Source organism: Crinia signifera, chromosome 11, assembly GCF_055691185.1.
Source record: "Crinia signifera chromosome 11, ASM5569118v1, whole genome shotgun sequence".
NCBI classification, from domain to species: domain Eukaryota; kingdom Metazoa; phylum Chordata; class Amphibia; order Anura; family Myobatrachidae; genus Crinia; species Crinia signifera.
In genome coordinates this window covers 10,652,708-10,666,509 of record NC_139227.1, presented here as the reverse complement: position 1 = coordinate 10,666,509, position 13,802 = coordinate 10,652,708, and positions in this window count along the sequence as shown.

Sequence of the window (13,802 nt, the reverse complement as noted above, 5' to 3'; positions counted from 1 at the left end):
GCGGCATCGCGGGCAGTACATAAACGGCCGCGACGCGATGCCCGCGATCACCGCGATTTTCCCATAGGGAACAATGTTAAAAAGCCTGATTGACCGCAATTTTGCATTCAATGCCTCAATGCCCGCGATTTTCCCATAGGAATCAATGTTAAATGGGCTACAGAGCCCAAATAGGCACAATTAACCCTTAAATGTCCCCCCAATTTTTGTACGCCACCCCACGATCCACGCCAACCCGAAGCGTGGCGAGCGCAGCGAGCCCGCGAGGGGCGGCGGTACGCGTCCTCCGACCTTTTCATGCCCTACTATCCACGTCGGCGCGGAGTTGAGAATAGAATAGTGTGGCGAGCGTAGCGAGCCACCGAGCCCGAAGCGTGGCGAGCGCAGCGAGCCCCGCGAGGGGACGCGGATACCTTCACAGGTAAACGCGTCCCCTCGCGGGCTTCACAGGTGTCCGCTTTTCGCCACGGATACCTGTGAAGCCCGCGAGGGGACGCGTATAACTGTGAAGGTATCCGCGTCCCCTCGCGGGGCTCGCTGCGCTCGCCACGCTTCGGGCTCGGTGGCTCGCTGCGCTCGCCACACTATTCTATTCTCAACTCCACGCCGACGTGGATAGTAGGGCATGAAAAGGTCGGAGGACGCGTACCGCCGCCCCTCGCGGGCTCGCTGCGCTCGCCACGCTTCGGGTTGGCGTGGATCGTGGGGTGGCGTACAAAAATTGGGGTGACATTTAAGGGTTAATTCTGCCTATTTGGGCTCTGTAGCCCATTTAACATTGAATCCTATGTGAAAATCGCGGGCATTGAGGCATTTTAAAGTAAAATAGCGGTCAATTAGGCTTTTTAACATTGTTCCCTATGGGAAAATCGCGGTCATCGCGGGTACACGATTTTTATGTACCCGCGATTTACCCGCGATGCCCGCGATGACTGATCCGTGCAGACTGCCTCTACTAATTCGTATTAGCGGCCGTATATACGGCCAGCTAATACGAATGGTTACACCATCGGAGGGTTACAAAGCAGTCGTTTATGACTGCTTTGTAAATTCCCCTCTGGAACACGACTGTGCGTATGACTGAAACCGTTGTATGCAGTCGTAGGGAAAATACTAATACGAAAAACTAGGTTTTTCATATTAGTAAATTTCCCCCAAAGTGTCTGGTTTTTATCACTGGCCAATCAGCTCCTGAAGTTACAGGCTTTGCTACATTTTCAATGTACCTAAGGTACGTTGTCACCGGAGCCAGCGCCGTGATAATACAGTTTTGGATTGTGTTCGTGTGTGTAGTGCTTTATACTTACCCTCCTCCACCGCTTCCATCACGATCCCCGCGATCCACCGTTGTCCCCGGTGGCAGCATTCAGTCCCCCTCATCCGGCAGTCACTCCCCGGCAACTCCCTGTACAATGTACGGAATTCAGCCTAGTGCCGCTGGGGGAGCATCACATGGTTTCCCTGCTCCCCCTGCGGCACTACGCTAATTGTGTACATTGTCGGCTGTGAGTGCTGGAGGAAGGGGACTGAACGCTGGCACCGGGGAGTGACTGCCGGAGAAGGGGGACTGAATGCTGCCGCCGGGGACATCAGTCAGCGGGGATCGTGATGGACTCGGTGGCCGGGCCGGTGGAGGGTAAGTATAAAGCACAACACACACACAATGCACATTTCCACCACTAACAACACAACACACACACACACACAACACACATTTCCCCCACTAACAACATAATATCCCCACTATGCACGTCATACCCCCAGTATTCACGTGGGCGTGAAGTTCAATTTACAAAGTGTGGCGAGCGCAGCGAGCCACCGAGCCCGAAGCGTGGCGAGCGCAGTTTTTTGTTCTATTTTCTCAAACTTTCTTCAGTGTGATTACAAGCTATTCAGTGCAGCTAGTATGTGTAGAAAGTTAAAATTGACTAAAACATTTCTCTTATTTCCATCCAAGATTTAGATCCTGTCTATCGTTTCTGTATTACATTCTACAAAATGGCAGACATAGGGCCAGATGCACTAAGCTTCAAAAGTGATAAAATGGAGAGTGACACACAGCCAGCCAATCAGCACCTACCTGCCATGTCACAGACTCTGGCTGTTTATCACTCTCCATTGTATCACTTTTGAAGTTTAGTACATCTGGCCCAGAATCTGATACTTCAACGTCAACATTTTTGAATTTTTTGAAGCTTTGGTAAATTTACTCCAGTGAATAAGGACCTTATTCTTGTCCACATGCTGCCACTGTGCTGTGAAATTTGCAGCGTTATGTGTGGATGTAACGCCGCCCGTTTGGCTGTCCACACACCCCCCCCCCCCCCCCCACCACCACAAGCTCACCAAGTTCCCTGCGCAGCTGAGAATGGATGTTTACCATATACATCCATCTGCAGCCTTTGCTGCGGGGGCTAAATCATTTGATTGTTGCTGACCATAGAACCATTTCTCCAGCAATCGCAGATGTAAGACACCTCTCTGGTGTCTTACATTTGCAAACGCCCTGTGGGGAAGCGGGCAGGCGGCTGTCATCTGCAGATAATAGCAGCCGGCCCTCCGCACCCGCATCAGGGGTGAATTACGATGGGAATGCCATGGTAAGTTTGTATATTCTCTGTGTACTTGCGTGGGTTTCCTCCGGGTACTCCGGTTTCCTCCCATAATCCAAAAATATACCGGTAGGTTAATTGGCTTCTAAAAAAAAAAATAACCCTAGAATGTCTGTGTGTGTGTGTACATGTGGTAGGGTACATAGATTGTAAGCTCCTACTGATATGTATCTTCAAATATTCTCTGTACAGCACTGCAGAATATGTGTGTGCTATAAAAGAAACTGTTAATAAATAAATAGGTGCGAACGGAAAGGCAAACTAGCAGTTCTCCGTGCCCACTCATACCCAGCGTCTGCACCTGAGCATGCGCAGATGCATACCAACGCTTTCCCGTACAAACGCGCGGAGGAAAGCAAACGATTCGGAATAAGGCTCGAAATTTCTGTATTTTATTTGAAGATTGACCAAAGACATAAAGGAATTTTTAAGGTAACAGAATATAATGTACCTTAAACAGATGATGTGGAACGAGACTTGTTAGGCTTTGAAGTACCAAACAAACCTTTTTAAACATAAAAAAACGAAATGCTCTTTCCTGCCAAGTTAAAAACCAAGAAATATCAGATTTCCTCTGTACTTAATGCATCCTCCTTTTATGGTTTATGTAGAAAACATATGGCACTACTGAATGTCTGCCAGCTGTTTAAATACGCACATGTAAAAAAGTTAAAAAATAAAATCTTTACTGGCCTTAGGTCCGACACAATCTGCTTTGTGATTAACATTTTCAGTACAGTACTCCAAATTACCAACTATTGCGTAGGAAATTGGGGCTCAGCTGTGGAGTTTACAGAACATGACACAACTGCCAGTCTGTGCCATCTTCGCCATCTGGGCAATGAAACGGAATCATAGACATTGCCAGGGATGCTGTAATACACATGTGAAGATAAGTCTGTAATCAGTAGAAGCCGTGTTGTTATAAAGTCTTCCGGGGTTACAATACGATTGAGGAAAATTATCTTTTTTTTTTTTTTTAATTGCTGAGCAGAGAATAATGTAAAACTTAAATGTAAAAATTGCAGAACATCTTTGCAGGAAACATAGGTTTGGATGGTGATATAACCACCGGTAGCTAATTAGATCATCGGAATGATCTCAGCGATATGTGATGATTGTATTGTGTCTGATCCTGTGGCACGTAGTAACCTGTCCAGTTCTGCGATTACAGTATGTTAGCGGGGATAGGGAGGATGCCATGCTGTGCAGGGGTGAATGAAAGCAAGCAGATCTAGGGTTGTGCGAGTTTGGATTGGATTGGATTGGACACCCCCGGACACCCACAATCCAAACCTGCTCTCAGAGCTTTTTCGGGAATTCCTGCCAGACTCGGAGCTCGGTTCTCCGGACATTTTAAAGGAGGGGGCGGCCAGATGCCATCTTCACTCCAGTCTAGGAGAGTGAAGATGCAGCGTGTGTCCTGGCCGCCTGCCAGCCCGCCTGCTGGCCTGCCTGCCCATCTGCCATCCCCCTGATACTTAGTAGTTATTAATACTAGTACAGTGAGGATACTGCTGTTGTCCAGTCCAGTGTTAGACAGCACTCATGCTGTAGTGTATATATGCCAGTCCAGTGATAGTGCTGTGCTGTATAGGCCAGTCCAGTGATAGTACTGTATAGGCCTTATAGGCCTACTGTCCGGCGCGCTGACTCTCCCTTACATCAAGGAGTTATTCAAACACCTTACAGCGTGACCCGTGTGATGCTTGCAGCCGCTTGATCACTTCATAGGGAACCGGACCAAGTCACCCGTCACACAGTTTAGAGGCAGTAAGGTTATACATCCTGCAGAGGTTTCTCCCGGCGTCGGCTCTCACCACAACCGAGTCACGCCGTTGGTAGCGACTGACCATCTATGAACACGACGGAGATTGCTCCCGGCGCCGGCTCTCATTCCAACAGGGCTACGCCGGTGGTAGCAACCCAGATGCTTTGCCTGCTACCAACCTTCCTCCTGTCTGACCCAGTGACTGGTCATCCCATCTGCCCATACCATCGATCTCCATCCTGCGGTACAATCTGCCGTCCAATCGGGACATTGGCTACTCACTACAACTGTTGTTACATAATACAACTATTCAATCATCTGGAAATTATTATAAGTCAGTTGGCCAACTTGAATTCGGGACTTAATTTGTTATCAATAATTCTACTGTGGCGACTATCTACCAGAGATTCCCCACGATATAACCAATACACAGGACTCAAGTGGGTAAGAACATTGGGGACATTATATATATATATATATATATATATATATATATATATATATATATATATATATATATATATATATACATGATGCCAATTTGTTTCGCCTAGACAGGTATGATACTTGTTATTAATTAGTATTGTGTTATTTTATTTAATCCTAACTGTTTTTTAACTTTAATAAATTGATATAGACATATACAGTGCGCTCTCATTTATATCATATCTATCCAGCCTGTATAGGCCTTGTCCAGTGATAATCCAGTGGCACTGCCATTAAAGTCCAGTGGTACTGCTAATCCAGTGGTACTGCCATTAAGTCCAGTGGTACTGCTAATACAGTGGTACTGCCGATAAGTCCAGTGGTACTGCTAATACAGTGGTACTGCCGATAAGTCCAGTGGTACTGCTAATACAGTGGTACTGCCGTTAAGTCCAGTGGTACTGCTAATACAGTGGTACTGCCGATAAGTCCAGTGGTACTGCTAATACAGTGGTACTGCCGATAAGTCCAGTACTGTCATTAATTTCAGTGGTAGCTGCGCAACCAGAATCAGTCCATAGGTAAAATCCTGGGTTGCTGCATGTTCACGTCCAATAGCCCAAGATATTTCTGGTGGGTTGAAAGGGGTATTATTTTCTTTCTTGTATGGATGCTGTCCTATTGAAATGAATGGAGTTTTCCATGATGGTTACACGGAAAACAGAGTTATACAGTACAATGGAGATTTCCTCTTTTGACAGGTGCTAAGAAGCTGAAAGCAGAATTTGGAGAAAAAGAATTCAAGTACAAAAAAGTGCTTCAAATGTGTGTTATATCTTCTGCACCTGTCACACAAGTGATTAAGCAGCTGCTGAAGAGCTTTCAAGCTAGTAAAATAGAAGTGAAGAACTTATTTTCCTATATGTTTTTGGAGCATAAAAAGCTTCCTTACGACACAGCTACAGGTGGCGCATCCTTAATAGAGGCCATCAGTGGGCTATTTTTTATTTCGCTTTCTGCTTAGTTGGCACTGTTTGTTCAGGTCTTTCCCATTGTGCCAATTGCCAGTTTTATCACATTTCCCCATTAACATTTTTCAGTGCCGTAATAAATCCAAAACCAAATGTTACTGTCTTTTCCTATTCATCAAACCCGTAACTAAAGTTCTTTGACCGGTGCCGAATGACTGTATGATGTCATGCGGCGAGCTGGCAAATACCACTATCTTTACTTTATAAATTCATAGTTAATCGAGTACACCGATTACAATACAATACAATCGAGTATTTAGGGTGGGGTCATACAAATTAGGCTATATCCAAGCACATTAAAAATATAATTTTGGGGGGTTGGAAGTACCAAAAAAGTCCAAAACCACATTTCCCATATGTACCAAGAGATACTTTCTGGGTCTTGGCCTGGAGGGTAATGCCACCTTTAGATGCTGTTGCCCAATAGAAGCCTATGGCTTGTCTTCGTATTTTCCTCTGAGAGGAATCCAGTCAGATCCCTCCCAGTGTCCCTTGCGACATGTGCATCATACGGTACTTCTTTACTTTCACGGCGCCAGCATGGCGCCGCGCGTACTTCCGGGTTGCGCTTGCCACTAACTAAGTAAAATAAACTAAGTTAACGCCATGCCAACATGGATAGTTCATACCTCCACTATCCATGTTGGCATGGAGTTGATTTTAATTAGCGTGGCGAGCGTAGCGAGCCCCCGAGCCCGCAGCGTGGGCGAGCGAAGCGAGCCCCGCAAGGGGACTCTGACGCGCGGCGCCATGCTGGCGCCGTGAAAGTACAGAAGTACCCATTATACTAATTAAGGAAGGACTCTTGGGTCATACATTGGGATGTACAGTAATCGCCAAGGACAGCTCTTATTGAGAGAGCCGTCCTTTGTCATTTTCTAGGTACTTACCTGCTTTAGTAATGCTGGTATGTGCTTTGATGCAATGACGATGTGATGTTTAGTAGATCCATCAGATTGTGAACATTGATGGTTGCTAACCATCAGCTTCCAATGTCAATCCCTATAACAAACTGTCCCTGGAAATATTTTTGAAATGTTCTGTAAGGACCAACCCAGGTCATCAGGATGGATCAGCATATCCTCCAACATGACCCATTCCATTAGGTACAAAATGCTCTGTTCCTGGACTTCCCTGCCAGTGGCAGCTACAGGGGTGGGACTCCAGCACAGTCCAAAATTCAAAGAGGGGGGTCACCTCAACTGCCAGTGAGTCAAGGACAATGATGTTTAAGGTGGCAGTAGGTGTGGCTCCCCTTTTTGAATTTGGACAGTGTTGCAGTCCCACCTCTGTAACTGTCAAGGAAGTCCAGAAACAGAGCATTTTGTACCTAATGGAATGGGTCGTGTTGGAGGGTATGGGATCAGGTGGAAAACATCTCTGTCAGACTTTGGGGTTTGTGTACTAAGCCTTGGTGAAAGAAAAAGTGGAATAAGATATAACAACAACCTTAATTAATGCGGATTGTAAAGCAAGAATTGTAAGAGTTACCATCCCCCCCCCTCTCTCTTTCCCTCCCTTTCTTACCGTGTCCTCCCCATTTGTCTTAGTCTGATGTTAAGGTAGATGTGTATAGAGATTTAAGTTTTTGTCTTTATTAAATAATGAGTATTCTCGGGAATATTATTATAAGCTGTTGAAATTTTCTAATGGTCTCCCGTCAAGGGTTATTAACCAATATTACATACGATAATTAAACTACTTTCTGACACAATGGAGAAATGAAAGAAGACTACGAAATATTTAAACAAATGATTGTAATACATGTCTTTATTCATCAAGCGACGGAATATGGTCGTTATACTACATGGGAACATATTTAAATATGTAATACTTGAATGCTCATTTCTTGATATACTATTGTCAAATGTTATTTGTATAACTTTTTGTTCTGCATTTGAAAGAAAAATGTTTGAATAAAAAAGAATAAAAAAAAAAAAAGATATAACAACAACCATCAACTCCTAACTGCCATTTTACAGTCTGTGCTTGAAACATGACATCCACCATCTATCTAAAGGATTAGGGCCTGATTCTGAGTCAGTTCTACTCTTGTGTATCTGTAGGGGACGGGGGGGGGGAGGGAGGAGGCTGCCCAGCACAGGCCAGTGCTCGCCAGGTCCCACCCCACGATGTGCCCGCAAATTTATTTATAAGGTGACATAAGTGGTCCTTAGTGTTGTGCATAGGACAGCGATAGGCCAGGGTAAACAGAACATTACGGTATGGTACATTAAAGTACCCAAAACATAAGCAACCACATGGAACGATTGCAATAGCACCACAATGCTCAGTACACACAACAGGTTCGGAGTGGCCCACAGGGGCACAGGGGAAATCCCCAGTGGGCCCCACTGCCTGGTGTCCCTTCACATTCTCTAGGGATCAGGTTACAGCCTGTGCAGTTGAATTATGCTTATTATCTCATAGTACATTTGCAGTTATTAATCTGGTATAACATCATGCATGGCCTAGCAAACCTCTGTGGCAGCTGGCCATACCCCTAAACATGGGCCATTACATTCCCCTGGTGGGACCTTCCTGCCCCAGTCCGACACTGGGGCAGGAGCGTCTCAGACACCCCTGCGTCTCAGTAATTATTGTGGCAGGGTATGGGAACCCTGCCGGTGTCTGTTTCAGGGAGACGGAAAGGGTTATGGGTTCAGTAGCGGGTGCGCAAGTGTGTCTCATGCACAATAAAGGAGGCATTTGGCAGTGCTCCATATTACTTACTGGCAAATGCCTAAGTTTTAAAGCCCCACTATCCACGGCAGCTCGAACCATGGCAAGCGGACGCAGTACGCGTCCTCCCAACCTGTTGATACCCCACTACCCACATCCGCGTGGAGTTGATTTTCGAAAGTGTGAAGCTACCAAGCCAAAAGCGTGGCAAGCGGACGGGGGTTACTTGCCATTAGGGGTTACCACCTCATGCCTTTAATTCCGGACACATATTAATTACACAGGTTCTGTTGCTGCTGACTTCAAGACTCCATTTCACCTGGTTTTAATCTGCCACGGAACCTGTGTAATTAATATGTGTCCGGAATTAAAGGGATGAGGTGGTAACCCTACATGACGTGTATTCTGCGTTCCTGCACGGGGCTCACTGCATTCGCGACGCTTCGGGCTCGGTGGCTCACTGCGCTCACCACACTATATAAAATCAACTCCACGCCGATGTGGATAGTGGGGGTATGAATAGGTCGGGAGATTGTGTACCGCGCCCCATCGCGGGGCTTGTTACACTCGCCACGCTTCGGCCTGGTGTGGATAGTGAGGGTGTTTCAGGAACACATTCACATCTGTCATATCAGGCAGGTTACAATGGTTAATGGTTCCTACACAATGTAATAAGTGCTGACTGACTACGCTAACTGCGTAACGCTAACTGACTATGCTAACTGAGTAACGCTGACTGACTACGCTAACTGCGTAACGCTGACTGACTACGCTAACTGCGTAACGCTGACTGCGTAACGCTGACTGACTACGCTAACTGCGTAACGCTGACTGACTACGCTAACTGTGTAACGCTGACTGACTACGCTAACTGTGTAACGCTAACTGACTACGCTAACTGCGTAACGCTGACTGACTACGCTAACTGTGTAACGCTGACTGACTACGCTAACTGCGTAACGCTGACTGACTACGCTAACTGCGTAACGCTGACTGACTACGATAACTGCGTAACACTGACTGACTACGCTAACTGTGTAACGCTGACTGACTACGCTAACTGCGTAACACTGACTGACTACGCTAACTGTGGAACGCTAACTGACTACGCTAACTGTGTAACACTGACTGACTACGCTAACTGTGTAACGCTGACTGACTACGCTATAACTGCGTAACACTGACTGACTACGCTAACTGTGTAACGCTGACTGACTACGCTAACTGCGTAACACTGACTGACTACGCTATAACTGCGTAACACTGACTGACTACGCTAACTGTGTAACGCTGACTGACTACGCTAACTGCGTAACACTGACTGACTACGCTAACTGCGTAACACTGACTGACTACGCTATAACTGCGTAACACTGACTGACTACGCTAACTGCGTAACACTGACTGACTACGCTATAACTGCGTAACACTGACTGACTACAATAACTGCGTAACACTGACTGACTACGCTAACTGCGTAACACTGACTGACTACGCTAACTGCGTAACACTGACTGACTACGCTATAACTGCGTAACACTGACTGACTACGCTATAACTGCGTAACACTGACTGACTACGCTATAACTGCGTAACACTGACTGACTACGCTATAACTGCGTAACACTGACTGACTACGCTATAACTGCGTAACACTGACTGACTACGCTATAACTGCGTAACGCTGACTGACTTCTCTAACTGCGTAACACTGACTGACTACGCTAACTACGTAACACTGACTGACTACGCTTACTGCGTAACACTGACTGACTAGGATAACTGCGTAACGCTGACTGACTACGATAACTGCGTAACGCTGACTGACTACGATAACTGCGTAACGCTGACTGACTACGCTAACTGCGTAACGCTGACTGACTACGATAACTGCGTAACGCTGACTGACTACGCTAACTGCGTAACACTGACTGACTACAATAACTGCGTAACACTGACTGACTATGCTAACTACGTAACACTGACTGACTACGCTAACTGCGTAACGCTGACTGACTTCTCTAACTGCGTAACACTGACTGACTACGCTATAACTGCATAACACTGACTGACTACGCTAACTGCGTAACACTGACTGACTACGCTAACTACGTAACACTGACTGACTACAATAACTGCGTAAGCTCCGGCTGGCCACTAACGGGTGGGAACGAGGCGCTGATACTGACAGTGACACCTGACTACGCTAACTATGTAAGCTCCGGCTTTCCGCGAACAGGCGGGATCACTATGCTGATACTGACTATGCTGCCTACGCTGGCCGCGGGAACACTACGCTGATTCTGACAGGGACGCTACGCTGACTACGTAACTGCCGCCGTGAAACTACACAAGTACCATATTCTGAAATACGGAATAATCCATTTCCCAAAACTTTCCTTGTCCTGAGCATTTTGGGTAAGGGATACTCAACCTGTACACTGCCTTAATCACTAGCACGTGTGCTCCAGCCATAGATGAAGTTGCACCTGATGCACATGCTATGTTTAGCAAAGGATGGATATACAATGAGGTGATTAGCTATGGATAGAGATCAGCAGAGTACCTGAACAATACTGAACATAATTTGAACTCACTCTGTGAAATGCTGAGCGTGTGTCTTTTACCCACCAATGTTACGTTTGCCAGTTTGCATCAATAACATACAGTTGCTTAGAAACTCACGTTTGAGGTCAGGTATCTAGCTACATTACGGAAAGAGGTGTGCAGAGCTAAGCAGATGTTCACCTTGCGTGCATCTTCTATCCGTCACAGATACTGGATGAGGGTTTGCACAACAAATTATTTAATCCTCAACTGCAGCTCTTAATTCATGACTAGAGACAGGATTATATGCAACATAAAAAGCTTGAAATATGCATGCAAATATGCATGAAAACTACTAAAAATATGCATGAAAAGTGTTAAAATATGCTACATTAAGTAATAAAAAAAGTAATTTGTAACTTATTTCTTTAGTTGCAAATAAACCTCAAAAATAGGCCCACAGCATCTGCAGATGTCTAGTGCTGTACACAGGATTTTTTTCTTCCTGGCTGCTACAGCATACTGCAGCCTCCAATACTCTTCTTGCAACAACTTCCTCCCTGCGCCGCATACTCACTATGACTTCCTCCCGCGCCGCGGGATGTCACAACCCGTCCGCCCGCCGCCTCTGCTGCAGAAGTCTGTCTCTTGGTGTAAAGTCCCAGGCCAGGGGCAGGCAAAGGTTCAGGAGCTTCGTAATGGCATCCGCCCCAACTGACTTTTATCAACATGGATTGGCAGCCTAGAGCAGTGTCAGACATAGCGTACATCCAAGGTTCCCCACACTGGGCACATATTGCCCCAGCCTGCACACTCTACCACTACCTGGCCAGCAGCAGCAGGGCAAAGCAGTGCTGTGACTCACGGGTGGGAAGAGGGTGGGGCCTAAAATATGCACCATCACTAGATTTTAGGTAAAATATGCAATAACCAGTGAGAATGGGCAAAATATGCAAATGTATATGAAAAAATGCAAATGCATATAATCCCGTCTCTATTCATGCAAACACACTGCTCTGTTCTACGGTGTACTGGATGCCAGGTTCCTTTAGCCAATAAGCGTGAGCCCCAGTATCACAAGTGATATAAATTGCTCCACCATCGGATCTTTTAAAATGTGTAAGCCAGTCAGCCAGTAATAAATACACCTGGAAATCTGTATAACATGCACTGTAAAGCTGTGTACACACCTACAGATTTGTCTGTCCAATCTATCATGTGGGAAATCTCGTAATGTATGGGAACAAATGTCAATCAATCGTTTGCTATAAAATTCCTGGAAAATGGCCAAAAACAAGTGTTTCAATGAATGTGTTAAATCAGATGTATGTGGTGTAAAGAAGAGACTGTATTGTACGTGGTGGTCATTATCTTTTGTCTCTTTGGATGGTAGATGAACTGTTAGGCCCAACTGATATGCAACTGGTGATGAACGTTTTCAAGAGTGCGTCCAATGGATGTGTAATTTGAAGGTGCCCATTCTAAGCTGTTTTGCCATTGCAGTATGTTTGGTAAAAGCCGACCACCCACATGAATTCTGTGACCTTTGTTATGACCTCAGGACATGACACACATAAAGGGCATTCCGAGAAAATAAAAGGAACAAGGTATTTCTCCTGTGCATCTGTGCTATTATGTGTGAAGTACAGCTCACTGGTGACACTGTTCACACTCAGAGGAGAAATATAAATCCACAGACTGAAAAGACCTGGATGTTAAATAACTGATAGGTCATAAAACACCCCAGGAACTCAGGCATTCAGAGAACACAATAGCATTGATTGTTTTTCATAGCCTTTAAGCTGTTTTGTTTGTCATTGACAGTGAATAAAATGTATCTGCTCTGTCTGGGTTCTCCCTACACATTGCAGGACAATGATGTTTGGGAAATACCAGCATGAGAGATACCAGTGATTTGACATATACTGTAGTCATTTTAAATCTCCAAGTTATGGAAGCAAATTTAGCGCCTACAAGTATAATATGGCACAGTTAAAGGGGCCCATTTATCAAGGATCACATTTACCAAAGTGTTCTCGGTAGAATATTACCACCATATTGGCGGGAAGTATTAAACCCTGCACGCCGGGACAGCCCTTCCCTGCGATGTGCTGAGCCAGGCGCCGGGGGTCTGCACATTAGCGGTTAGCTCATCAACTAGCACTGATGCCGACCCCCCCACCAACCCCGCGTCCCATAGCCCTTAGGCTACAATGGGCTACCACCATCTCAGAAACACCTTTCTTATCAATTATCTAACTAACCACAGGTGTTGGCAATCCTACATTAAAAGGGAAGCCCAGGAACAGAGCATTGTGTCCTCCTGGAGAGGGGCATGCTGGGAGGTATGGATAATGTATGATTGCCAGCACCTGTGGGGAGCTAGATAACTGATAAGAAAGGTGTCACCACAGGTGCTGGCAATCATACATTACCAGGGAAGTCCAGGAACAGAGCATTGTGTCCTCCTGGAGAGGGGCATGCTGGGAGGTATGGGTAATGTATGATTGCCAGCACCTGTGGGGAGCTAGGTAACTGATAAGAAAGGTGTCACCACATGTGATGGCAATCATACATTACCAGGGAAGCCCAGGAACAGAGCATTGTGTCCTCCTGGAGAGGGCCATGCTGGGAGGTATGGATAATGTATGATTGCCAGCACCTGTGGGGAGCTAGGTAACTGATAAGAAAGGTGTCACCACAGGTGCTGGCAATCATACATTACCAGGGAAG